General features: G+C 38.3%; 1 non-coding gene and 2 pseudogenes across 2 annotated transcripts; 1 reads left to right on the top strand and 2 right to left on the bottom strand.

Moving 5' to 3' along the window:
• Nucleotides 1-10,483: 10,483 nt before the first annotated feature.
• On the bottom strand, nucleotides 10,484-24,061 carry LOC100398920 (cytochrome b-c1 complex subunit Rieske, mitochondrial pseudogene; annotated as a pseudogene). The gene is made up of 2 exons (XR_013534715.1): nucleotides 23,969-24,061; nucleotides 10,484-17,843 (listed from the first exon to the last, which is right to left on the bottom strand). The product of XR_013534715.1 is annotated as a cytochrome b-c1 complex subunit Rieske, mitochondrial pseudogene (transcript).
• LOC118153324 (U6 spliceosomal RNA) lies at nucleotides 21,335-21,437 on the bottom strand. The gene has a single exon (XR_004742570.1). It is a non-coding gene; the product is annotated as a U6 spliceosomal RNA (small nuclear RNA).
• Nucleotides 24,062-24,374: 313 nt separating the features above from the next.
• Nucleotides 24,375-26,332, top strand: LOC100392401 (importin subunit alpha-1 pseudogene; annotated as a pseudogene).
• Nucleotides 26,333-26,953: the final 621 nt, after the last annotated feature.

The raw sequence follows: 26,953 nt of genomic DNA, 5'->3' as shown, positions 1-26,953 counted from the left end.
TCACCAGTCCCACTCAGCATAGTATGGAAAGTTTTAGCCAGAGCAACCAGGCAGGAGAAAGAAAGAAAAAGAATCTGAACTGGAAGAGAGGAAATCAATTGTTTCTTTTTGCTGATGATATAATCTTATATGTAAAGAAAAAAAAAAAACTAAAGACTTCACCAGAAACCTCTTAAAGTTAAGAAATCAAGAAGGCAATCCCATTTACAATAGTTACAAAAAATACGAAAAATTTAACCAAGTAGGTGAAAGAGCTTTATAGGAAAATAACAAAACACTGATGACAGAAGTTGAAGACAACAGAAACAAATAGAAAATCACCCCATGTTCATGAATTGAAAGAATCAGCATCATTAAAATGACTACATTTGCCCAAAGCAATCTACAGATTCAGTTCAGTCCCTATTAAAATACTGACATTATTCTGTACAGAATTAGAGAAAACAGTCCTAAAATTTACTTGAAACAGGAAGCCTGAACAGCCAGGGCAATCCAGAGCAAAAAGAACAAAGCTGGAGTCATGACATTACCTGACTTCCAAATGTATTACAAGACTACAGTAATCAAAATAGCATGGTACTGGTATACAAAAATATATGTGTAGAAAATGGAAAAAAAATAGAAAACTCAGAAATAAAGCCACATACTTATAGCCAACTGACACTTGACAAAGCCAAGATCTTTGGGGAAAGGACACCCTCTTCAACAAATGACACTGGGAAAATTGGATAGGCATATGCAGAGAATGGAACTGGACCCCTAACTTTCACCATATATAAAATTGCAATCAAAATGAATTAAAGACTTAAAGACCAAAAATATAAAAATAATAGGAAAAAAGAAACTACCCTGAACATTGATCTAAACAAAGAATTTAAGACTAAGCCCTCAAACGTATAGGCGACAAAAACAAAAATTGACAAATGGTGTTTAATTAAACTAAAAAGCTTCTGCACAACAAAAGAAATAATCAACAGAGTGATAGGACAACTTACTGAATGGGCAAAATATCTGCCAACTATCCATCCAACAGAATACTAAGATTAAGAATATACAAGGAATTCAAACAACTTAAGAGGAAAAAAACAAATAATCCCATTAAAAAGTTGGCAGGAAATAGACATTTCTCAGAAGAAGACATACAAATGGCCAACAGGTAGGTGAAAAATGTTCACTGTCACTACTCATCAGAGAATTGCAAACCAAAACCAGAATGAGATATCATTGTAACCCACTCAGAATGGCTATTATTAAAAAGACAAAAAATAACAGATGTTGGTGAAGATGCAGAAAAAAAAGAATTCTTACACACTGTTCGTGGTAAACTACTACAGCTAGTATGAAAAATAGCATGCAATTTTCTCAAAAATATAAAAATAGAATTACCATTCAATCCAGCATTCCCACTACTGGGTATCTACCCAAGGGAAAAGAAGTAATATTTCAAATGGATATCTGCACTTTCACATGTATTGAAGTAGTATTCAGAATAGCAAAGATACAAAATCAATCTAAGTGTCTGTCAATGGAAGAATGGATACAGAAATATGGTATATAAACATAATGGAATACTATTTAGCTAGTTAAAAAAGAATAAAATAATGTCATTTGTAGCAACACAGACAGAACTGGAGGTTAATTGTCTTAAGTGAAGTAAGCTAGGCACAAAGGAAAAATATCATATGCTTTCATTTGTATCTGCAAGCTAAAAAGTTTGATCACATGGAGGTAGAGAATGCAAAGACAGGAAACAGAGACTGGGAAGCACGAATGGGAGAGCAGATAGGAGGGAGGATGAAGAAAACTGTGTTAAAGGGGACAACCATACAGTAAGAAGGAATATTTATTTCTGTAACAAACCTGCACATCTTGCACATATACCCTAGAACTTAAAATTAATTTTAAAAATTAAAGCAGATGATCAAGCCAATTATACTTATTTGAAATAAAAATATTATATCTTGGGTAATATTAATATAGCAAACTCTATAAAATATTGATTAATAAAGAGATATATTCATGAAGATTGAAACGCTATCAAAATGACTAGCTGCAAAGCTATAATACATTAAAGTACAATTGGGCACTCTCTCCACACAACTGTTTCTTTTCATTTATTACGTTAAACAAATTTAGTAAGATACTGCTATATATAAAGCACTCTTCTGAACATGACAGAAACATAAAAATAAATCAAGCAGTCTCTGCCTTCAAACATTTTTTGACTTAGTGTTCAAAGATACCCTCATTTGGGGGTTAGAAGCCTCAGAATCTGTGCCTGGCTCTGTCCATCCTTAGTTATATGCTGCCACCTTATCACAGTTTAACTTTGATTGAGCCATCCTATTTTAGGATTTTATGAGATCCTATTTCTATTTAAGGTAAAAAGCTTTGTGCTTCCTTCTGATTTCTGTACTTTTTTTCTCTTCATTGTCAGTTGAAAAGAAGCGACCCACATATACACCATGGAATATTATGCAGCCATCAAAAACGATGAGTTCGTGTCCTTTGTAGGGACATGGATGAACCTGGAAACCATCATTCTCAGCAAACTAACACAAGAAAAGAAAATGAAATATCACGTGTTCTCACTCGTAGGCGGGTGTTGAACAATGAGAACACATGGACACAGGGAGGGGAGCACTACACACTGGGGTCTGTTGGGGGGAATAGAGGAGGGACAGTGGGGGTTGGGGGGTGGGGAGTTGGGGAGAGACAACATGGGGAGAAATGCCAGATATAGGTGAAGGGGAGGAAGGCAGCAAATCACACTGCCACGTGTGTACCTATGCAACAATCTTGCATGTTCTTCACATGTACCCCAAAACCTAAAATGCAATAAAAAAAGAAAAAGAAAAAGAAAAGAAGCCACTAAGAAAACCTCTCTGCCCATGGTCTTCACTCATGTAGTTGGCTAGAGTGACTACTACTCAGCTACTCATCAGTGAATTCTCTATAGAAGATTCTCTTTGAAGGTTAGTAAAATTACACTGCACTGAATAAGGCTAACATGTTTAACATATTAATTACTGAATTGCTGCTGACTCTTCAAAGGGATGGATTTTTTTAGTTATTTGAAGAACTATTTTAAATTAAAAGTATACAGTGATTGTCCTGGATGGAGCAATGAGAAACTTTCTTGCAACTTCTGACAGCTAAAGGCACACTAGAGACTCCAGTCTTACATCACAGGCATAAGGGTGACCATCACGAATAGAAAATTCAGTATTTCAGGGTTTGAGTAAGATGAGTTCCTACACTTTTTTTTCTGCTGATCAGATTAAGTCCTATTTAAATCACTGTCAGCGACCTGTCAGATTATCTCAAAAAGAAAACATATAGAAAAGAATAAAGAAAAAAAAGACCAGAATTTTCCAAACCCTGGGTTAGCTAAAAGTACAAAGTATGATAAATGTAATGCTATTTGCTATGACTCTAAATTATTCAGCAGCACTCTTGGACATAGAGAAAAATACACAAATCCTGAGTTTTTGTGTTTGGTCTACTTAATGTCACAGGTTCTGTATAATGTGACAGCATCGCATAATGTACATTGGAAAAAAGGCGTTGTTCTATTCATTTTATTCTCAAAAAAGCTCAATTTCAAATCTTAGAGTGCAGGTAAACTTAGTGGCATTATCCTACAGACTACTATTTGAATCTCTGTAAGCTTAGGCATGTAATATATGACTATTCACTAACAAAATTATTTAGTCTACAGGTCAGAAGGCCTTCTGAAATCTATTTCAGAAGAATTACTATTGAGTGTCCAGTTAGCAACAAGGCAGTTTGAAGAGTCTCTTGATACAAACTTTTAGAAACAGTTAATAAAAGATAGCCAAACTCCTTTTAAATGCTTAGCTGAGCTTTCAGGAATTAGAAGGTAATCTCTAGAAGCCAGAAAGAAAAAGGATTTTAAAAATCAGAGAGTAGGACTCGGGCATACTGTGTGACTGTCTTGTCGGTTGGGAAAAGGGGAATATTCTATCTTGGTCCCTTACGGGCTGGTTTTTAGTATCCATGTGATGAACAAACATAAGGCCACTGTCCAGGTAAAAAAAGAAGCTGAGAAAGAAACCAGCTCATAAAACTGGGATCCTTGAAAAGCATAGAAGGCAGAGAGGACAGAGGGGAAAATCTCACAGTGGGCACTGGAAGAGAACAAGAAAGGCCAGAGAATCTTATCTGTCTATTTCAGGGCTCTGCTAGAAAAGCAAAACAAACAGAAAACCTCTCTTGAAAATTCTGGCCAGGACTGGTGGCTTACCTCTGTAATCCCAGCACTCTGGGAGACCAAGGCAGGCAGGTCACCTGAGGTCAGGAGATCAAGACCAGCCTGCTCAACATGATGAAACCCCGTCTCTAATAGAAATGCAAAAATACTAGTCAGATGTGGTGGTGGATGCCCGTAGTCCCAGCTACTTGGGAGGCTGAGGCAGGAGAATCGCTTAAACCCAGGAGGCAGAGGTTGCAGTGAGTCAATATCATGCCACTGCACTCTAGCCTGGGCAACAGAGTGAGACTTTGACTCAAAAAAAAAAAAAAAAAGGAAAGAGAAAATATCAATCCACACATATTTTCTCCATGGTCAGATACTACAACGTGGTCTAGGAAACTCCAAGCTGATAAATTATACAGAACTTGGTCATGAACCATTGATAGTTCGGGAGCACCTGGACATTTCCAAAGCTCAGACCCAAAGGATTCTGATAGAAAGAATGAGACCTACCTACAAAATGTGATCACAATGAAAAATTACCAAACAGAAAAGAAATAAATCCAGCATGCAGAAGACTAAGCAAGATTTAGATTCTGAATTCTAAGAACTTCAGAAGATAAAACAAAAAATCAGAAAGCGAACAAAAAATAAGTAAAATAATTAAAAACATAAAAGCTAGCTGTCAAGTTGTTTAGGCTAAAATAAGACATTGGGGAAAAAACTGAAACAAAGCCATTTAGAACTTATATAAATAAAAAATACAATCACCGAAATTAAAAATGCGATGGACAACTTAAAGAAAAGCTTAGGCACAACTGAGAGAATTTGTGAACCATCATATGGATGTAAGGAAACTGCACAGAATAAGGCACTAAAACCACAAAGTTAGAAAATATAAAGCAGTGATAAAGAGACATAATAGGTAAAAATGAGGATTTTCAATACATGGTAAGATAGGCTCCAAAAGAAAAGAATAGAGGGAAATAATTTGCAAGGACACAATAGCCAAAATTTCTTAGAAAAGATGAAATATGTAAGTTCCCAGATTGAAGATGCATGTCCAATGACTCTAAAAGACCATAAATAAAAATAAATCCACACCTAGACACATTATTGTGAAACCAAAGAATACTGGAAAAGAGAACTTTAAAAGCCACCAGAGGCCGGGCATGGCGGCTCACGCCTATAATCCCTTTGGGAGGCTAAGACGGGTGGATCACGAGGTCAAGAGATAAAGACCATTCTGGTCAATGAGGTGAAACCCCGTCTCTACTAAAAATACAAAAAATGAGCTGGGCATGGTGGTGCGCGCCTGTAATCCCAGCTACTCGGGAGGCTGAGGCAGGAGAATTGCCTGAACCCAGGAGGCGGAGGTTGCGCCATTGCACTCCAGCCTGGGTAACAACAGCGAAACTTGTCTCAAATAAGTAAATAAGAAAAAATAAAAGCCACCAGAAGGCAGAGTAAATTATCTGCAAAGGGACAAAATTAAATTGATAACAGACAACAGAGGCTACATGATAATGGAATTATAGGCTGAAAATATTAACAGAAAAGAATTGTCAAACAACAATTTGTGTCTAACTAAACTATGCTTCCATAAAAGTGAGAAAAAAAAATTGTGAAGAAAGGAAGAGAGACAGAGAAAGAAAGAAAAAGAAAGAGAGAGGGGAAGGAAGGGAGGGAGACAGAAAGGAAGGGAGGAAGGAAGGGAGGGAGGAAGGGAGGAAGGGAGGAAGGAAAGAAGGCAGGCAGGCAGGTGGGCAGGTGGGCAGGCGGGCAGGAGGGCAGGAAAGAAGGAAAAGGAAATGTACTACTTACAAATGTTCACTAAAAGAAATGCTAAGTAATAGTTAATGAAAACGATAATTGACCCTAAATTGAAGGAGATACAATAAACAATACTAAAGAAATTAATCAATAAGCAAGTATGGACTTCATAAAATAACACCAGCTAAGTATAAGACAAAGTATAATTTAAAGTACCATATGAAAATTACTCATCTATGGCATGAGAGATTTGCAGATTAAAAAGTTTAGCTTCTTTTGTCTTGAGAAAGTTAAAGATAACAAATACTTAACTTTAGGTTAAGTTAAAGATTTCTTATTCAAATGTTAAGAGTGGCTTTTAAGAAGATACAAATAAAATCTTTATTTTCCAAAATAGTAGAAAAGGGAAAGAAAATGAAGACAAACAAAATTTAATACATTTAGTAGATATCCATGGGGGGGAAAAAAGCCAAGAAAAATGTAATAAATAAACAGCATAAAAGTAGGATGTAGCAACACAAATTCAAATAAATGTAGATAGACAAAAACCAACCGCTGAAAAGCAGGGCTTCTCAGATTGGCCTTAGAAAATTAAACCTAGCCATAGACAAATTAAATCTAGGTACTATTGATGCCCCTTATTCCACCTGAGTTCCCCTGCAGCTGCTACCTGTACCCTGACAGCGCCACTAGGGTCCAGTACCTGTTTCTCTAATATCTCTATGCAGGATCTGTATGCTAAAAACTGCAAAACGCTGATGAAAGAAATTAAACAAATCTATACAAAATGAAGAGATATATCATGTTCATGTATTTAATAACTTGATATTAACATGAAAATTTTTTCTCCAATTGATCTATAGATTTAATATGAACCCAATCAAAATCCCAAAGGAAAAATTCTGAAAAATTGCGAAGTTGGAGGATGCATACTACGTGATTTTATAAAGGTACAGTTATCAAGGCTAAGCTTACAGTATCAGAATATATCCACACAAATATGCCGTACTGATTTTTAGAAAGATACAAAGGCAACCCTTTGAAAGAACGGGCTTTTCAACAAATGTTGCTAGAATAATTAGACATTTATATTCAAAAAGCTGATCAACCTATATTCACACCTATTACTGTAATTAACTTAGAACAGATCATGTATATAAAAGTAAAATGTAAAACTGTAAAACTTTTAAAATAAAACAGAAAAAAAAAACACTTTTAACCTTGGGTTAAGCAAAAAATTCTTAGCCACAATACCATAAGCACAACCAATAAAAGAGAAAAAAATGATAATTTGGACTTTTTCATAATTAAAATTGTTTGCCCTGTAAATACAAAGGAGAATGAAAAGCAAACTAGCAACTGAGAAAGAAATCTTTGCAAATCACATGTCTGACAAAAGACTTGTATCTGGAATATACATACACTCTCAAAATACAACAATAAGAAAACAATAGAAGAGTGGACAAAAATCTGAAAGAACACATTATCAAAAAATAAGGTATCGATGGCAAACACCTGAAGCACAATGAGATACTGCTGCACACTTTTTACAAAGCTAATATTATAAACAAGTAACTCACAAACTCATTCTCACCTTGCCAAGTGCTGGTGAAAATATAGAGCAACTGAAACTCTCATACAGTTCCTGTGGAAATTCAAAATTGTACAGTCACCATATAAAGCTGTTTGTGGCCAGGCATGGTAGCTCACGCCTGTAATCGCAGCACTTTGGGAGGCTGAGGCGGGCAGAATATCTGAGGTCAGGAGTTTGAGACCAGCCTGATCAACATAGTAAAACCCCCGTCTCTACTAAACATACAAAAATTAGCCAGGTGTGGTGGCGGGCACCTGTAATCTCAGCTACTTGGGAGGCTGAGTCAGGAGAATTTCTTGAACCCGGGAGGCAGAGATTGCAGTGATGCAGTCAGCCGAGATAGCACCACTGCACTCCAGCCTGAGCAACAAGAGTGAAACTCTGTCTCAAAAAAAAAAAGCTGTTTGATAGTTTCTTATAAAATAAAACACTTTTACTATACAGCTGAACAATTCTACTCCACTGTTAGTTACAGACTACTGAATGTATATGAGCTTAGTGTATAACAGAGCTGCCCTTACAAATCACTGGGGAAAGATGGACTAGTCAATTAAATGGTGATAAAATAATTACTGACATATGGAGAGAGATGCAACTAGATCCTTACCTTGCATTGCAGACATGCATGCACGCAAACAAACACATGCACACAGACACATGGATTAAGACCTCAATGGGAAGCGTTAACTCTGCAATTTTGGAATAAAACGTCAAAGAATAATGTACGATATTTTGGTTAAAGAGAATTTTTTTTAGGTTTTGTTTTTTATTTTTGCCAGGATCTCACTCTGTCACCCAAGCTGGAGTGCACAGACATGATCTCAGCTCACTACAACCTCCACCTCCCAGGTTCAAGAGATTCTTCAGCCTCAGCCTCCCAAGTAGCTGGAAATACAGGCATGCATCACCATGCCTGGCTAATTTTTTTATTTTTTATAGAGACGGGGTTTCGCCATGGTCCTCAAGCTGGTCTCAAACTCTTGAGTTCAAAGTGATCCATCCACCTTGGCCTCCCAAAGTGCTAGAATTATAGGTCTGGCCATCACACCTGACATGGGGACTTTTATACAAACATGACACCACAATACGATAAAGAAAGATTCTAAATCGTACCCTTACAACTAAAAAGTTTCAATATGAAAAAGACCATTTAACAAAGGAGAAAGAAAGATCACAGATTGGGAGACTTTGTAGTACTATTCTGTAGAATCCTATGGTCTGTATAAATATAAATACAAATGCTTTATACTCTACAGAACATAGGAAGGAATCTTTTACATAAAAACCCTAGAAGAAAATCTAAGCAATACCATTTAGGACATAGGCATGGGCAAGGACTTCATGACTAAAACACCAAAAGCAATGGCAACAAAAACTAAAACAGACAAATGGGATCTAATTAAACTAAAGAACTTCTTCACAGCAAAAAAAAAAACTACTATTAGAGTGAATAGGCAACCTACAGAATGAGAAAAACGTTTTGCAATCTACCCACCTGACAAAGAGCTAATATCCAGAATCTACAAAGAACTTAAATCTACAAGAAAAAAACAAAGAACCCCATCAAAAAGTGGGCAAAGGATACGAAGACACTTCTCAAAAGAAGACATTTGGCTGGGTGCGGTGGCTCACGCCTATAATCCCAGCACTTTGGGAGGCCGAGGCGGGTAGATCACGAGGTCAAGAGATCGAGACCATCCTGGTCAACAAGGTGACACCCCGTCTCTACTAAAAATACAAAAATTAGCTGGGCATGGTGGTGCGCACCTGTAGTCCCAGCTACTTGGGAGGCTGAGGCAGGAGAATTGCTTGAACCCAGAAGGCGGAGGTTGCGGTGAGCCAAGATCGTGCCATTGCACTCCAGTCTGGGTAACAACAGCGAAACTCTGTCTCAAAAAAAAAGACATTTATGCAGCCAACAAACAAATGAAAAAAAAAGCTCATCATCATTGGTCATTAGAGAAATGCAAATCAAAACCATCCCATGCCAGTTAGAATGGTGATCATTAAAAAGTCAGGAGACAACAGATGCTGGAGAGGACGTGGAGAAATAGAAACACTTTTACACTATTGGTGGAAGTGTAAATTAGTTCAAGCATTGTAGAAGACAGTATGGCAATTCCTCAAGGATATAGAACTAGAAATATCATTTGACCCAGCAATCCCATTACTGGGTATATACCCAAAGGATTATAAATCATTCTCTTATAAAGACACATGCACACATATGTTTATTGCAGCACTGTTCACAATAGCAAAGACTTGAAATCAACCCAAATGCCCATCAGTGATAGACTGGATAAAGAAAATGTGGCACATATACACCATGGAATATTATGTAGCCATAAAAACTGATGAGTTCATGTCCTTTGCAGGAACATGGATGAAGCTGGAAACCACCATTCTCAGGAAAATAACACAAGAACAGAGAACCAAACACCACATGTTCTCACTCATAAGTGGGAGTTGAACAATGAGAACATAGAACACAGGAGGGGAACACCACACACAGGGGCCTGTCGGGGGTGGTGCGGGGCTGGGGTGGGATAGCATTAGGAGAATTACCTAATGTAGATGACAGGGTGATGGATGGAGCAAACCACCATGGCACATGTATACTGACTCTGCACATGTACCTCAGAACTTAAAGTACAATTTTTTAAAATGTTCATCAGAAGGGGCATGCTTAAATTACAATGGCTTCACACTATCTGTAAGAAAACGAATGAAGCAGATGTTTGTGTCCAGATGGAATATCTCCAAGATACGTTATTGAATAAAAATTTTTAAACTCAAAATACAGAATTATGAAAAAAAGTTTCAGTCAAACGGTGAGCAAAGGATATTAATTAAAATGTTATAAAAGCCTGAATAGCTGTTAATTTATAAAATATGCTGATAGTTACATTTACTCTTTCAGGGAAATAATTCATGAAAAAAATCTGTGTTTGTTAATACAATGGAATACTATATGGCAGTTTAAATAGATGAACATATATCTACACAAACCTTAAAACATATTCCTGAGTGAAAAAAATAAGTTACAAAAGGACACTTTCAAGGGGATATTAAAAATAAACATTTTAAAATCATATTGTAAGTTTTCATGCATTTACAAGTTTCAAAAAAATTCAAAAATGCCTGGGAAAAGTTCACATCAATTTCTCAAAAACGTCTTCCTCTGAGGGTGAAAATGTAGATGTATCTATGGAGTGCTGTTTGTATAAAATGTGTGTGTGTGTGTGTGTCTGTGTGAGTCTGTGTGTGTGAAAGTGAGGGGGACAGAAAGAGAAGTTGAACTAAATACGGCAAATGTTGACAATTATTTAAACTTGGTGTTGCATATATTTTCTGTGTTTTAATTTTTTTTGTAATTTTTAAACAATTTATTTAGAGAATTATAGCATTTCATAAATGTTTTAAACAATGTCAAAATTATTAGAGCACTCACGTATCCTCCTAAACAGCTCCATAAAAGGGCAACATTCTTATGTGCTTCTGAAAAATGAACTTTATTCCTATTTTATTTATCGCCCTTGTTTAAAGACTGAAGGAAGCCTGGCACAGTAGTGAGTGCCTGTAATCCCACCTACCCAGAAGCCTGAGACAGGGGGTCCTGCACCCCAGGTGATCAAGACCAGCCTGAGCAATAGAGGGACACTTGTTCTCAAAAAAAAGAAAAAGAAATAGATTAGAGTAAAACACTGAGCTTTACTATCATTAGGAATTAAATTCATAGCATTAAGAATTTCTAGCCAGGCATGGATGCTTACACCTGTAAGCATTTTGGGAGACCAAGGTGAGAAGGTCACTTGAGGCAAGGAGTTCAAGACCTGCCTAAGAAAGAGGGAAATCCTGCTTCAAAAATAATAATAATAATAATTTCCCAGGAAGGAAAAGGGCTATAGATTATGATCTGTGTCTTCAATGCTCTTACCTCAATTGAATTATTGGGCATTGTACATTTTTTTCTGCAAATATTAGACTAATATACTGAGAACATGTCTTCCTTTTGCCTGAGGGGGCAGAGCCTTAGGTAAATCAGTGAGATTAGGACTGGAAACTAAGGAAGGTCAGAATTTTAATTGCATGCCCCAGTCTAGTTGCCCGCACTGATGCCCACAGTTTATAAGAAGTTCCCAAAGCTGCACCCAGGAAATGATATTCAGAAAAGTCTTCATGTTTCCTCCATTTCTTGAAGGATGCCATGAATTATTTAATTTTCTAGAAATCCTTAAGCTTCTTTTTACAAAAAAAAAAAAAGTTTTCCCTCCACTTTGACAGTCATCTCACTTTTTTTTTCTTCTGGTGTCTTCACAAAACTCTTGATGTGAAAAGCTCGCCTTCCTGGACAACTGCGATTCGAAATGAAAAGCTGCATGGGTCTTGTCAGCCTCCATCTTACACTATTTAATTTTCACTCTGGAGTTCACAAAATGGCCATTTCTATAATGCATTTCATGTTTCCGGATAGAGAAGATTGCTAGCACAGTAAATATCCATCTAAGCCTCTTTCTCATCAACAAAACATGTCGTTTGTAGTACCCACACATCAACAGAACTTCCTCAAGCCTGCCACTATTGCTTTTTCATAATTATATTTTATAATCCTCCTTTACACACGAGAGCTCAATTCACTTCCTCCTACAATGCATTAGCATCCTCTTCAAATCCATTAGTGGTATCACAAGCTCCACAGCATCGCTCCCTCTTCAAAATATTTTATTATTAAGTTACTGTACTGCAAGCTGGGAGTCTATGAATATTTAAGCAAAGCATCATATGTTTATATCACTCTGCCAAGACAAAAAAAAAAGTCTATTCACCCAAATATTTTGGCAACGGTTTAAAAGCTGCTATGTACCTTAAGATAAATGTTTGCTCAAGTTGCAAATGACTGTTAAATATAAGTAAATAGTTTATTTTTAGAAATCCTTGATAATGTAATCCTTACCTGTTCTTCAGTCTGCAAATAAAGTGTCAAGGCTGGCTAGCAGCAGGGATAGGAACAGGCGAACTGGCTCTAGTATGCCAAGAAACCTGGACAGTTCTTAGCACTGAAAACTCATTTCAGTTTTGCTGGCTCTACTTCACTTTTTAGCATTTGAAACTCATTAGCTCTACATTCTCTAAGCTATACCACTCTCTTAAGTTAATTTGGTACATGGATAGCCACTAAGATCTATTAACTTCATCCAAAATAATTCCATGATTTGACGCACTGCATAGCTGAGCTGCAAAGACACGAAAAGGAGAAAAAACTGCAGAAGGAACACAAATGTCCATCAACAGAGAAACGAAAATACATAAACAAATATGACATAGCCATACCTTGGAATATCAAAAATAAACAAAGTACTGTACATGCTACAACAGGAACGAAACTTGAAAACATTATGCTAAGGAAAGAAAGCCATTCACATACACAGACACACGAGAGAGAGAGAGAGACAGAGAGAGAAAGAAAAAGAAAGAAAGAAAGAAAGAAAGAAAGAAAGAAAGAAAGAAAGAAAGAAAGAAAGAAAGAAAAGAAAGAAAAAGAGAGAGAGAGAGGACATGAATTATCTGATGCATTCATAGGAAATGTCCAGAATAGGCAAATCTGTTAGTGGTTATTTAAGGCTATGGGTCTAAGAGTTGGGGATAAGGGACAAGGGGGTAATAGCTAAAGGGCAGAGGGTTTCTCTTTGCAGTGATGAAAGCATTCTAAAACTGACTATGCGGACGGTTGCACATATCTGTAACTACACTAAAAACCATGGAATTATCCAGTCTCCATGGGTAAATTGTATTGTGCATAAATCATATCTCAATAAATGTTTTTTTAGAAAATGAATTTAGCAATCAACTTCATTTTCTAAACAAGGCACTAATTAATTAATTGGTCCAAGTTACACCATCTTGGACCCTTGCCATCAGGTTCTCAAGGTGTGTGTGGCAAGGGAGGTGGGATTGGAGGGGTACTGAAGTGTGGGGTGGCAAGCAAGGGATGACCTAGAGCAGAATCACTGCAGTTTATCTAACTACATGCACCTCCTCTCCCTACAGATAGTGCACTTCCCCACCCCTATGCCAGGAACTACTGCTCCACGTGGAAGCTATTGATGGTGATGGATCGTCTATCTGAAAAAGTGGTTGAAAATGTCTGTCCTAGTGATGGCATCAATAAGGCGCTCACAGCAATAAGCAAATGCAGTGATCAGTATTAGAGATTTGTCTAAGGAAACACAGCGACCAGGCTATCATTTAGAAAAGATGACTGGCAGCCTCTTTCACTTTAGCGATGTTTGACCTCATTCTGTATAGCTTAATGCTCACAATAAGGCAGTGGGGAGAGGGGGCATATTTTTCAGCCAAATGAAGTTGGCAATATTTGCGTCAAGCCAGATCAGGAGTAAAAGTTTCTGAAGGAAAAATGGTGCGGAGAGATGAGATCATTGCAAAATAAATAAATGCTAACTTTATGAAACCCTGTGTACTAGGGTTCCTTCCCTGTTGGATTTTTCTTTTTCCATTAAACGTCTTCTTGAAACCATCCTCCCTTTGTTCCCTTGACACTGTGTCTGGTACTGCTGCTTCTTTTCAAATGACATCTAACACTCGCATCGTTCTTACTGTGTGTCAGTCACTGTTCCAAGGGTCTCATTTACCCCATGTAATCCTCTCAACAACTCTGTGATATGGCACCATTAACTCTATCTTAAAACACAAGGAGGGCCGGGCGCGGTGGCTCACGCCTGTAATCCCAGCACTTTGGGAGGCCGAGACGGGTGGATCACAAGGTCAAGAGATTGAGACCATCCAGGTCAACATGGTGAAACCCCGTCTCTACTAAAAATACAAAAAATTAGCTGGGCATGGTGGCGCATGCCTGTAATCCCAGCTACTCGGGAGGCTGAGGCAGGAGAATTGCCTGAGCCCAGGAGGCGGAGGTTGCGGTGAGCCGAGATTGCGCCATTGCACTCCAGCCTGGGTAACAAGAGCCGAAACTCCGTCTCAAAAAAAAAAAAAAAAAAAAACACAAGGAAACTCCAGGGCAGAAGTTTAAGTGACTTTCACTTATACTCTTTCTGCCCTATCTTGAAGTGGCTTCTGACTCCTTCATGGAACATGGGCCAGGGGGAGTGTAAGTATTCAATCAACTGATACTGTTGTGAGTTGGCACCCCACGCCCAAAGTCAGGCAGGCGGTGAGAAGTATCTCTCTCAGGGGTCCTTTCGTGGGTTCCTGGAGACTGCCATCACTGGGAGAACTTTCACCTGCAGTGTCCTTGAACTGGCAACGCAATGATCCTTGGTTACCACTGCCTCTGCTCCTGCACTCAAGGAATGAGATAGATTGAGTCTATTCGTTGAAGTCTGTTTGCTTCTCCAGAGAGGATCTGACCTTAGAATCTGAGATCAACCCAAGCTGATGTTCTTTCTCTCACTTGGCCCAAATCGAATGCACAGAAAACATACATTTGTCTCAGCAGCACCTGCTAATGCTGCTAACTCAGGCTATAGAACACCGCAGTCACTTCTTGCTCCACTTTTGCATTGGAAGTCAGCCAGCAGATCCCATGCCTGTTACATTTCTTAGGTCGGAGTTGGATTGTCCCCCGGGTCTTCTCACTTTGAGGAACATGCATCAACCTTCAGGACTATCTCAGTAAGTCCATTCTTAGTAAGTTGAGGAACTGAACTCAATTAATCTCTCTTATTGTGATGAGGTGGGAAAGAAGAGCTCAAAGAACCCATGCAGGGCACCCTAAAAATTCTCTCCTAAATGTTCTGATTTCTGGACCCTTCTGTAATCTTTACTTTTAGGGAGGGAGCTATTAGTTCTCTACATGGTTTTTGCCACCTACTTTAAAATCTTAATTTAGCTCTGCTTCATTTTGGAGACATAAAATGGCATCTGAAACATCTATTTTATGTATATGTTTGTATATAATATAAAGGCATCTTCATGTTTATTTCTGTTTCCTCTATAGAACTATTTGTTCACTGACGGCATGAACCAAGTCTGTTGTATTCACCCTACTAGGTGAATAACTACATAATAGACATTCCTACAATATTGACTGAATGAATGCATAAACAGGTATTTTTTTACTTATTCATACAAATACATAGAGATAGCTCAGAAAGACACACTGCCCAGCTCTAACCATGAAGCCCTATAGTCCCAAAAGCAATTATCATTTTTTTCTACAAAAAAGTATTTTTTCATTTTTGAGGCTTTCCTGCAAATCCATCAGTTAAGAAACAAACATTATTTCCAGAGTTCTACATGGTTCTGCCAAAATGTCAATCACGCCATGACACAAACAGGCACTTTTTAAAATAAAGCAATTTATAATACAATTGTATACTAAGTGCCATGAATTCTCAGCTGTACAAAAATATCTGGCCTCTCTGCTAATGAAATGAAGGAAAATATAATTGACAGTTATCTTACGAGATTTCATTGTAATGCACATGATGTTATAATAAATCTGGTTACTGGAAATTCTGTGGTACACTGCTTAAAGGATATTAATTGATTGCCTTGGAGTCAGTTTATTTTGAAATTCCTATTGGCGAGCTTTGATATGAATGTAGGATACATATGAAGGAGATTATAACAGGTCTTTTCCAAGACCAATGAATATGATCAGTGAAATGGGAGCTTTATAAAAACCTCTGTTACCAACGATGGCCAATCTGTAACAGATGTGGCAATAAAAATTCCAATGTGAAACTAACAAAAGGATTCTCCATATTAGCCTTTCCATGGTACCTTTTCTGAATTGGTAATTTTAGATCAAATGAAGGAAAGCTTCTCTCTGCAAAACAGAACCACCCAAAATTTTTAAAAATAAAGTAACTCAAGCCTGTAATCCCAGCTACTTGGGAGGCTGAGGCAGGAGAATTGCTTGAACCCAGAAGGCGGAGGTTGTGGTGAGCCGAGATCATGCCATTGCACTCCAGCCTGGGCAACAACAGTGAAACTGCATCTCAAAAAAAAAAAAAAAAGAAAGAAAGGAGCATCCAGATGTAACATGATAGGGATGAGCAACAGGGCAGAGTCTACCAGGGGTCTCTGCAGAAGGATGGAATGCTCAAATGCTCTTCAAGGTTCCATCCTTTGCTGCTCACCTTCCTCATTCTGTACCCTTTCCTTGTTGAATGCATCCACTCCCTGGTATAGCAGAGACTCAGAGTGGCCTCCAAATATTCACTGTTCTCCCATATTCTCTTTGTACACCAGTCTGTAATTTTTCATTAAAATCAGCTAAAAGATGTTGCACCTTTCAAGTGTATGAGTGAGCTTAACAGTGTTTAACCATGGCTTTATTAAGTAAATGCTCGAGTCGTCAATATTCAGTTCAACTTACTTCACACTGATGCTTGCAAATGCATTATCATCAATTCTTACGTATTTCACATCAACCAACTTGAAGTGCAGAAGGCCTGCACTCGAGTAACTCCTCCGGATGACAAAGAAGCCTATCACTTGAGTTCAAGTCTCTAACCAACAACGACTATATCAACACTGGTGAACTCATATGAGGGAATTCAAGGTTGGAAGGCACAGGCCGTTTCCTGATTCTGCCAAAAGCATCATAGCATGACCTATGGCAAGGGCAGTAATAACCACCAGAACCTCCTGCAATTGCAATGAGTACATAACCAAGATGAATGCAAACACCTACCAGGATAACCTACTGGGGTTTCTTTACTTGTTCTAAATCATGCTGAGGATCCCTCAAATGGGGCCCTTCGACTGCAGCTTTCTAGTCGGTTTCCTTCTTGGTTCTATAGCCCACAAACAGGAGTTTGCCTCTTCATCTGAAAGCCATATTCTTGCCTTCTGGAATATCAGATAACCTGAATTTGATTTCGACATGGCCAACACATCAGCAGAAGCCCTCGTGCTGGGAACAAACTGGGGGAAGACACTGTCGGCAGCATGTGCGACAGTAGCTATTGCAGTTACCAAATAAGAGAAACATTTTCTAGCCTTGCTGCTTTCCTTTGAAGACTCTGTACTAACTGAAACTTCAGTGAGATGCTAACCAGAAAAGGCCGGCACTTTGATGTCTGTAAGGGAACAAGGAACAGAAGAAGCAGGAACATTGAGGCCCACGTCCTGGCCACTCAGCGGCTCCCGGCACAGATAGGGCTGTTTCATACCCAGCACAGGTAGCTCCGAGGCAGCAGGCCCCAAGGCCCGCACCAGGGGCTGCAGTGCACCTGCCACCTCATGGCGTGTGGCCAACAGGATGATGCTAATCTACATTTGTAACAGAACTCCAACTAGCTGCACACGTATCTGTCTAGTTAAATTACTACATTACCCAGGATCCTGTGGCTGGATTATGTTCTAGCCAATGAGAAATAAGCAAAAGTGTGGTGCTTCCAAAAGGTTTCTTTTGAAAGGAAGGTCACTTTTCTGCTCCAAATTGCAACCCATAACAACAAACAAAGATATGAATGTTAGAACTTTGGCAGCAGATTTTGACCTAAAGGTAGCTGAGAAGTGAGCTAGCATGAGACAAAATTGTTGTAGAGTTATCATTCTCTCTTTGAATTCTCTACCTCCAAAATTCTTTTAGGTGAGAGAGAAATGCATTTTTTTGTCTTCATTAAATCACTGTTACATGCTGTAGTATATGTAGTAAAACTGAATCCTAACTCATAAGCATGGCTTTAGGAGGCAACACCGAAATCAATACACCAAACGCCGCTTTCTCCCCAAAGATTATGACCTGAATATCCAGCCTACCTTCTGGATAGCTTTATCAGAATATATCAACACTCTCCCCACCGCCACTCCACACACACACAAAACTTAGCAATAATAAAACACAACTCGAATTTCCTCCAAAATATGCTCTTTATGCTGTATTTCCTAGCTCAGTTTGAAGAAAGATTCAATCGTTTATTTGCTGAGTAATATAACTGGGGAATCGTTTTTCTTCCCATTCCTTCATCACCTGCCAATAACCTCCTCTGGCAAGATGTCTAGGATCTCCCTACCAGCAGTTATCACATATTGCTCTCCTTCCCATTGTCACCATTCTGGTTTTGACCCTTACCAAACCTTGCCTGACTGTAATAAGAGCCTCTTAACTGGTGTGCCTGCCTCTAGTTTCAACTCTATTAACTGCCTCCTACAATCCTATATGAAAATCTAATAGCATCATTTCCTGGATTAAAATCTTTTCACTGGGCGTGGTGGCTCACACCTGTAATCCCAGCACTTTGGGAGGCCGAGGCGGGTGGATCCCAAGGTCAAGAGATCGAGACCATCCTGGTCAACATGGTGAAACCCCGTCTCTACTAAAAATAGAAAAAATTAGCTGGGCATGGTGGCACGTGCCTGTAATCCCAGCTACTCAGGAGGCTGAGGCAGGAGAATTGCCCGAACCCAGGAGGCGGAGGTTGCGGTGAGCCGAGATCACGCCATTGAACTCCAGCCTGGGTAAGAAGAGTGAAACTCCGTCTCAAAAAAAAAAAATCTTTTCACGGCTCCCATTAAGGATGGAAAAAGTCAGTTTCCTTGGCATAATATTCAGCGCCCTGAAGGATCCAGCCAGCACTGAGACCCCTAAAGCAAACCCTAATATACCTCGCTTTCCTGTCTCCTCCCATTGCCCACTAATGCAATACTCAGTCTCTGGAAAGCCAGGCTCTTCCAGTCCCTAGTAGCTTTGTCATAACATTCCCTTCATCTGGAATGAATTTTTCCCTACTTACATGTGCAGATAATTCACCAAAATATCCAGCTCAGGTGACAACACTGCTGAGAAGCAATGGGAATCACTGACGTTGCCTAATAAAATTCATATATACTTTTAAAGGTGTACCTTGAAAGTTGCATGCCAATTGTTGATTTGAACACTTGACTCCCATGATAAACTTCCTGAAGTTGTAAAAATGAGGAGTATAGCTTTTCATCTTGGTAGTCGCACCTGAAAAATAATAGGTGTTTATTACAAAGGTAATAGTAATAATAGCCAACTCTAATTGAGAATATCCTATACACTGACACTGCTGTAAGTACTTTACTTGTCTCTCAATTAATCACCAATGAGCAAGCACTATTACTATTTTACATGTAAAAACAAACAAAGGTACAAACACATAAAGTAACATACACAGCTAGAGGGTCAGGCTTTGAATCTAGGAAGCCAGCTTCATATCTGTGCATTTAACCTTGGAATGGCTACATTAGGATGTTCCCAAATAAGCATCTTTGCTTTCTTCTCATCTTTCTCAAATTGTCCAAGGCCTTATGAGGTTCAAAAACATGCTAAATTTATAAGTAGAGAGTGGAGGTCAAAGAAATGTATTCATATTTGCTGGGAAAAAAAATGGATTGCCCAACACAGAGATTTCCAAACAAAAAGATGATCAGAACTCCCTGGGGAACTTTGTAGAATACACATCCCCAGTCCCAACCAAGATCTAGTACATCAGCATCTCAGAAGTTAAAGGAAAATTGGTTTAAATATAAGATTTCTGGGAATTTTAAACAATGTGTTGCTATTTAGACTCAAGTCCAGAAATACATTTACTATGTCTCCAAAATTCCCCAAACCTGTAAGTCTAATCTATTAAGATGTGAAATTAGCTACCTTGGCATGGATCATTCTCAGGGAACCCATGCTGTCTCCTCATGACCTTTCCTCTACAAACTGTCCCTTTCTTAACCTACTAAGAGGGTTGCAGGGTTATCAGTGTGCAGTTGTGCAGCTTTAAAAGACAGTTTGTCTCTTTTATGATAATTGAGGCAACATTTTCCATTCAACAGTATTTCCTTTCTCCATATATTGTTAAAATATTTCTGGCAATAATTCTCTGAGTCACTTCTGTATCTTAGGGTGCATAGATCTAAATCCAGTGTATGGAACTCATTTCAAAGAACTGGGCATGTTCTTCCTCTTAGCCATGTTGTCCTGTCCTTTCAAAATGATAGAGAATTTAATAACGTCATTCTTTAAAATATCATTTTATGTTCATATGACTCCATATTAATTTAAAACATGTTTTTAGTATTAACTATTTCATTCATATTTTATTTTAAATACATTTCTTCATGTCAATTTACGGAAGAACCAGCAATTCAGACAAAAGCACTATCAGGAAGGAAGGAGCGCATATATCACATGAGATGTGAAGAGATAGAGGTACAGCTTAAATGCTTGACTTCCTTTAGCCTGTATGATACAAGTTTAATTGCATTTTGTTAGCTTTAAAAAAAAACACTGTTTCATGAACAAAGTGAGATTAGTGCCAGAATTAGAACACGGATCTCCTGATTCTTCAGTGATACCCTCCTCCCCCTATCATCTAAGTGGTTTTCAATGCTGTATAATGCACATATAACACAAGTTTGAGCATTTTGTGAGTTAGAAAGATTGTGTCTGACAACGAAGGTTCAAAGGCAGAAAATATCCTTTACAAAATAGAGTGACTCTAGACAGGTCCCTATTCTCCCCCAAAACCTAGTTCCTCATCTTAAATTTGCCCACATTGCATATTCCAACTATTTGTGTTGAATCAAATGAGTTAATACATATAGAGCTTAACACAGTGCCTGGGGATATTATTATTAGTCAGATGATATCCCTTAACATGAATAATAGAATAGTAATGACAGAAATAATTCTTGGCATAATTGTCTGGCCTAAAACAAGAGAACTTGCTCTGTTTTCTGAAATCTTCCTTCTCATCTTTCTCAAATTTAATTGCTATATTTATTTTCATTTACTTCTTTTAAACTATGGAATGCATTTGATAAATTTCCATGTCATTCCTGTGCAAGGACCATACTAATCTTCTCTGCATCCAATTTTAGTACATGTGCTGCCAATGCCGGCACTAATTGACATATTTAAATATGTCTATTTTTTATATCTCACAGAATTTTATGAAACAGTATAGTATTTGGCATGTTGAACTAATCAAAAGCAGGGTGCTTAAGAACTTAACTCAAATTGACATTAACATTGCCACTTTCATAGGGGTGGTGTAAAAAGTTACGATGTTACTAATGACTCTGCTGGATTCGCATCAGTGCTAATAATGCTTGAACCTCAGCAGTTATCAGTGCGATTTAAAAATGCTTTCAACATTTCCTCACAAACCACACCTCCTCCTAAGTAATTCCTCTTGATCATTCCAAAGCAGGTCTTTAACTTGCTGACTTCATCGGCACATCAGACTGAACAGAACAAATAAGGAGAGGAACTTTGACCCTTTCGCAGGCACATATCAGAATGCAGAGCTTCCATGTCTCTAAAGAGGAACAAGGGATTTACTTATAAAAAATAATTCCCAAGCCCTTTGATAGGAGACAGGGCATTGGGTCTCCAGTTACTACAGAGCAAATTAAGCTTTATTTTATTTAACTCTTATTAAACTCATCACTTAATGTTTTAAAGTAAATAGAGTGGGTGCTATATAATATGGTTGCACTGGGCCAACAGCAAATGAAGGGTGTCCCACACAAATAGTGATGGAGTCATCACTTTTTTAAAAATTAAAAATCAAGACATGAAACAGTGTAGTGCTGAATTTTTGTAATTAACTGTGATAAAAGTCTAACAATCATACATTTCTCTGCAGTAAATTTTAATCTCCCTTAAAAATTTCATATCTTGTCCATGGTGACAGATCAGAGGAAAAGTTCGAGGGTTTATATAACACATTAAATATAAAAGTTATCTATCCTCAAATAAAACTACCTTTTGATTCAAAAGAATTTAACAACAACCCTTCAAATATGATCGATCACTAAATCCATCAAAGATACAGTACAAGACAAAATTTTTATCACTACCTAGTAAAATCTGTCTAAAGAAACTCAAGTGAAAAAAAGGCATGATTAAAGTATTTCAGTTTCTTTGGGGTATGTAAATGTAGGTCAGTATGTTTCAGTGGTCAAAAAGAGGTTAATGCCAGCTCTAGACTTACTCAAAAGGTCCATTTGAGATTATAATAATTTTGATAGCATGGTAATAATTTCCGGACATTCCCCCAGCTCGCCACTTTACCAAACCTTGAGAAAGCCTTCTGATTCTTCCCATATATACCACTTTTACAAAGGAGCAGAGGCTTTGAAAGAAAAACATTTTTGGCTCTGTTAATGCTAGTGTATTCTTCCAGCCCAGTATTCAGTGTTCAGGACTGGACAGGCAATTACATGCAAATTTGTTGGGAGCTAGGAGGTTCATTTACTACATTCAACCCCATAGAGGAAGATCAATAGAAGTGCAAAACTTAATCCTAGATGAAAGCACCATGTTCAGGTAATGGTTATAGAGTTAAGGCCCTCAGAAGAATGTTGGGAATCAAAAGGGCATGCTAGAGAAAGGCATTATGCACAGTGCTTTTTTGAACCATATGGGAAAGACAACAGACAAAGTGAACCAAAGAGTTGGAACACAAGAAGGTAGACATGCAGTTCAACACAAATTGTTAGGGTTTTTCAAAAGATATGAATGAGGATTGGACCAATTAAAAATGGCTGCCTCGAAAACCTTTTGTTGGCTATTTAAAGAATAGTGGGGTGCAAACAATTGCTCAAACGTAAACCATGCAAGCCATGCTTGCATTTAACTCTGAACTAAAAGGGGAACTCTTTACTGCTAGTTTTCCTGTCTCTTAGTTTTTGTGTGGGTTTTCCTGAAGTCTTCCCTGACCAAAGCCACATACTCTGTTGACATTTAATAAAAGTATTGAGCATGTCATAAGAAATATCTAGAAGAATATATATACCTTAAGAATTATCTTTGATTTCATGGAAGACAGATAATGGAAGAGAACAGGGTGGAAACTAGTTTGTGTTGTAGAAGCTGGTGACTGTTCTGATTGGTTGTTAAGTAATTTGAATATCACCACAGAATATGAATGAGTATGTAGCCTGCATTACAGAGGAAAATAAAATCCTTTAAGCATATAATTAGTCTTCATCAATACCAACTATCAATGTCTTCAGAAAGAATTGTGGATACTCCACCTGGTGTCTAGCGGATTATCAGAGGATCCCTGAATGATTTCCAAAGTTCTCATGCACCAGCTAAAATTGTACACAAATTTTTATGTATGCTTTGCCATTTACTGTTCCCACTTACTGAAAAACCAAGTCTTTAAGAAGATTTTAGACATTTTTTTGAAACAGAAGAAAATCCAGTGTCTCTTACGAATAAGAAAATTGGCCAGGAGTTTCAGAGGAAATCTCTGTGAGAGAAAATGGGGGAAAAGTCACAAAGACAAAAAGACTCATTAGACCAAGATGCAAGTCTGACCCTGAGAGAAGAGAGGAAAGAAAGTAACCCCGAGCCATCGTGTGGCAGAGATAACCAAGGTGTACTTCCTCCTGTGAGACAGGGAACTATGCTGATGACTAACTCGTTCAGGAACTCTCCTAAAACCTTCCACAGACCACAGACGAGTTTCCACCCTGTTTTTTCCATCCTTCTTAGGGGACAAGTGCACCAACATGGTGAAACCCCATCTCTACTAAAAAAAAAAAAATACAAAACTTAGCTGGGTACAGTGGCAGTCACCTGTAGTCCCAGCTACTCGGGAGGCTGAGGCAAGAGAATACCTTGAACCCAGGAAGCAGAGGTTGTAGTGAGCCAAGATTGCACCACTGCACTCCAGCCTGGGTGCCAGAGCTAGACTTCACCTCAAAAAAAAAAAAAAGAATATGATGAAACACAAGCTATTAACTGTACAATCCCAGTAAATTTTTTAAAGTGAATCAGACAGGCAGGCAGGAAAGAGCATGACCAATAGATAAAACTGTATAAGAACACGGTCTTTGAGCTGAACCCGAGGTGGTCGTTTTTATCGCAGCTTCCCCATATCCGCGGATCCCTGCTTAAGCCTCCTGAGGAAGCCCGGGCCCGCTTCGTAGCTTTCTCCCTTTGTCTCATAACCATGTCCACCAACGAGAATGCACATACACCTGCTGCCCGTCTTCACAGATTCAAAAACAAGGGAAAAGACAGTACAGAAATGAGGCGTCACAGAATAGAAGTCAATGTGGAGCTGAGGAAAGCTAAGAAGGATGATCAGATGCTGAAGAGGAGAAATGTAAGCTCATTTCCTGATGATGCTACTTCTCCGCTGCAGGAAAACCGCAACAACCAGGGCACTGTAAATTGGTCTGTTGATGACATCGTCAAAGGCTTAAATAGCAACAATGTGGAAAATCAGCTCCAAGCTACTCAAGCTGCCAGGAAACTACTTTCTAGAGAAAAACAGCCCCCCATAGACAACATAATCCGGGCTGGTTTGATTCCAAAATTTGTGTCCTTCTTGGGCAGAACTGATTGTAGTCCCATTCAGTTTGAATCTGCTTGGGCACTCACTAACATTGCTTCTGGGACATCAGAACAAACCAAGGCTGTGGTAGATGGAGGTGCCATCCCAGCATTCATTTCTCTGTTGGCATCTCCCCATGCTCACATCAGTGAACAAGCTGTATGGGCTCTGGGAAACATTGCAGGTGATGGCTCAGTGTTCCGAGACTTGGTTATTAAGTACGGTGCAGTTGACCCACTCTTGGCTCTTCTTGCAGTTCCTGATATGTCATCTTTGGCATGTGGTTACTTACGTAATCTTACCTGGACACTTTCAAATCTTTGCCGCAACAAGAATCCTGCACCCCCGTTAGATGCTGTTGAGCAGATTCTTCCTACCTTAGTTCGGCTCCTGCATCATGATGATCCAGAAGTATTAGCAGATACCTGCTGGGCTATTTCCTACCTTACTGATGGTCCAAATGAACGAATTGACATGGTCGTGAAAACAGGAGTTGTGCCCCAACTTGTGAAGCTTCTAGGAGCTTCTGAATTGCCAATTGTGACTCCTGCACTACGAGCCATAGGGAATATTGTGACTGGTACAGATGAACAGACTCAGGTTGTGATTGATGCAGGAGCGCTTGCCATCTTTCCCAGCCTGCTCACCAACCCCAAAACTAACATTCAGAAGGAAGCTACATGGACAATGTCAAACATCACGGCTGGCCGTCAGGACCAGATACAGCAAGTTGTGAATCACGGATTAGTCCCATTCCTTGTCAGTGTTCTTTCTAAGGCAGATTTTAAGACACAAAAGGAAGCTGTATGGGCTGTGACCAACTATACCAGTGGTGGAACAGTTGAACAGATTGTGTACCTTGTTCACTGTGGCGTAATAGAACCATTGATGAACCTCTTAACTGCAAAAGATACCAAGATTATTCTGGTTATCCTGGATGCCATTTCAAATATCTTTCAGGCTGCTGAGAAATTAGGTGAAACTGAGAATCTTAGTATAATGATTGAAGGATGTGGAGGCTTAGACAAAATTGAAGCTCTACAAAACCATGAAAATGAGTCTGTGTATAAGGCTTCATTAAACTTAATTGAGAAGTATCTCTCTGTAGAGGAAGAGGAAGATCAAAATGTTGTGCCAGAAACTACCTCTGAAGGATGGGACTACCTCCCAAGTTCAGGCTGGGACTCCTGGGACCTTTAACTTTTAGATCATGTAGCTGAGGTATCAATTTGTCGTGTACTATGTTTGGTATTTTGTCTTCCTGTTTCTCTACGAAGAACTCTTTCTAAATGTGGTTTATTATTGTAGCACTTTTTACACTGAAACTATACTTGAACAGTTCCAACTGTACATACTGTATGAAACTTGTCCTCTGGCTACATTTCTTATTTCTATGTGGAATTTCATATCTTGCAGCCTCCTGTAAATAAACATTAAAACCCACCCTTTACTTCAAAAAAAAAAAAAAAAAAACTGTATAAGAAAACCTCAGCAATCACAACCTAGAAACATAATGTCTATGACTCACCATGACTACTTTGGTGAATCATAATGTCATTTCAGAAAGCTACTCTCACAGTACTTTGATAAAGATACATATAAGTGATACATCAAAAAAAAAAGTATAGTGGCTAGGCTTTGGTTTAGTGACATTGACCCGATTCTGATTTTAAAGTTTAAAATATCATGCTTAATCTATGTCACTTAATGGAACCTAATCAAAGGCAGTTATTTCCATGAGACAACTGTCTAAAATCTTGGCTTAATTCTCTGTGCTGAAACTTAAAGAAGGGAGAGAAAGCAACTTCAAGAACAACAAAAATGTAATTTTAAAACATAAATATATAAATAACAAACTAGAAAAGTATTTATAGTATATGTTGCAAATCCTTAAATTATAAAACACTTTCACAAATCAATAAAATGATAAAACACAAATTTAAAAATTGGCAAAAGTAACGAATAGAAAATGTGCAGAAGAAATACACACAGATCATATATGAAAAAAATCAACTTCACTTATAATGAAGAAAATACAAGTTAAGGGCCATGCGCGGTGGCTCA

The sequence above is a fragment of the Callithrix jacchus genome, chromosome 4, assembly GCF_049354715.1.
Source record: "Callithrix jacchus isolate 240 chromosome 4, calJac240_pri, whole genome shotgun sequence".
NCBI classification, from domain to species: domain Eukaryota; kingdom Metazoa; phylum Chordata; class Mammalia; order Primates; family Cebidae; genus Callithrix; species Callithrix jacchus.
Note: the sequence above shows the minus strand (reverse complement) of the source record. Positions and strands in the feature narration are given on the sequence as shown.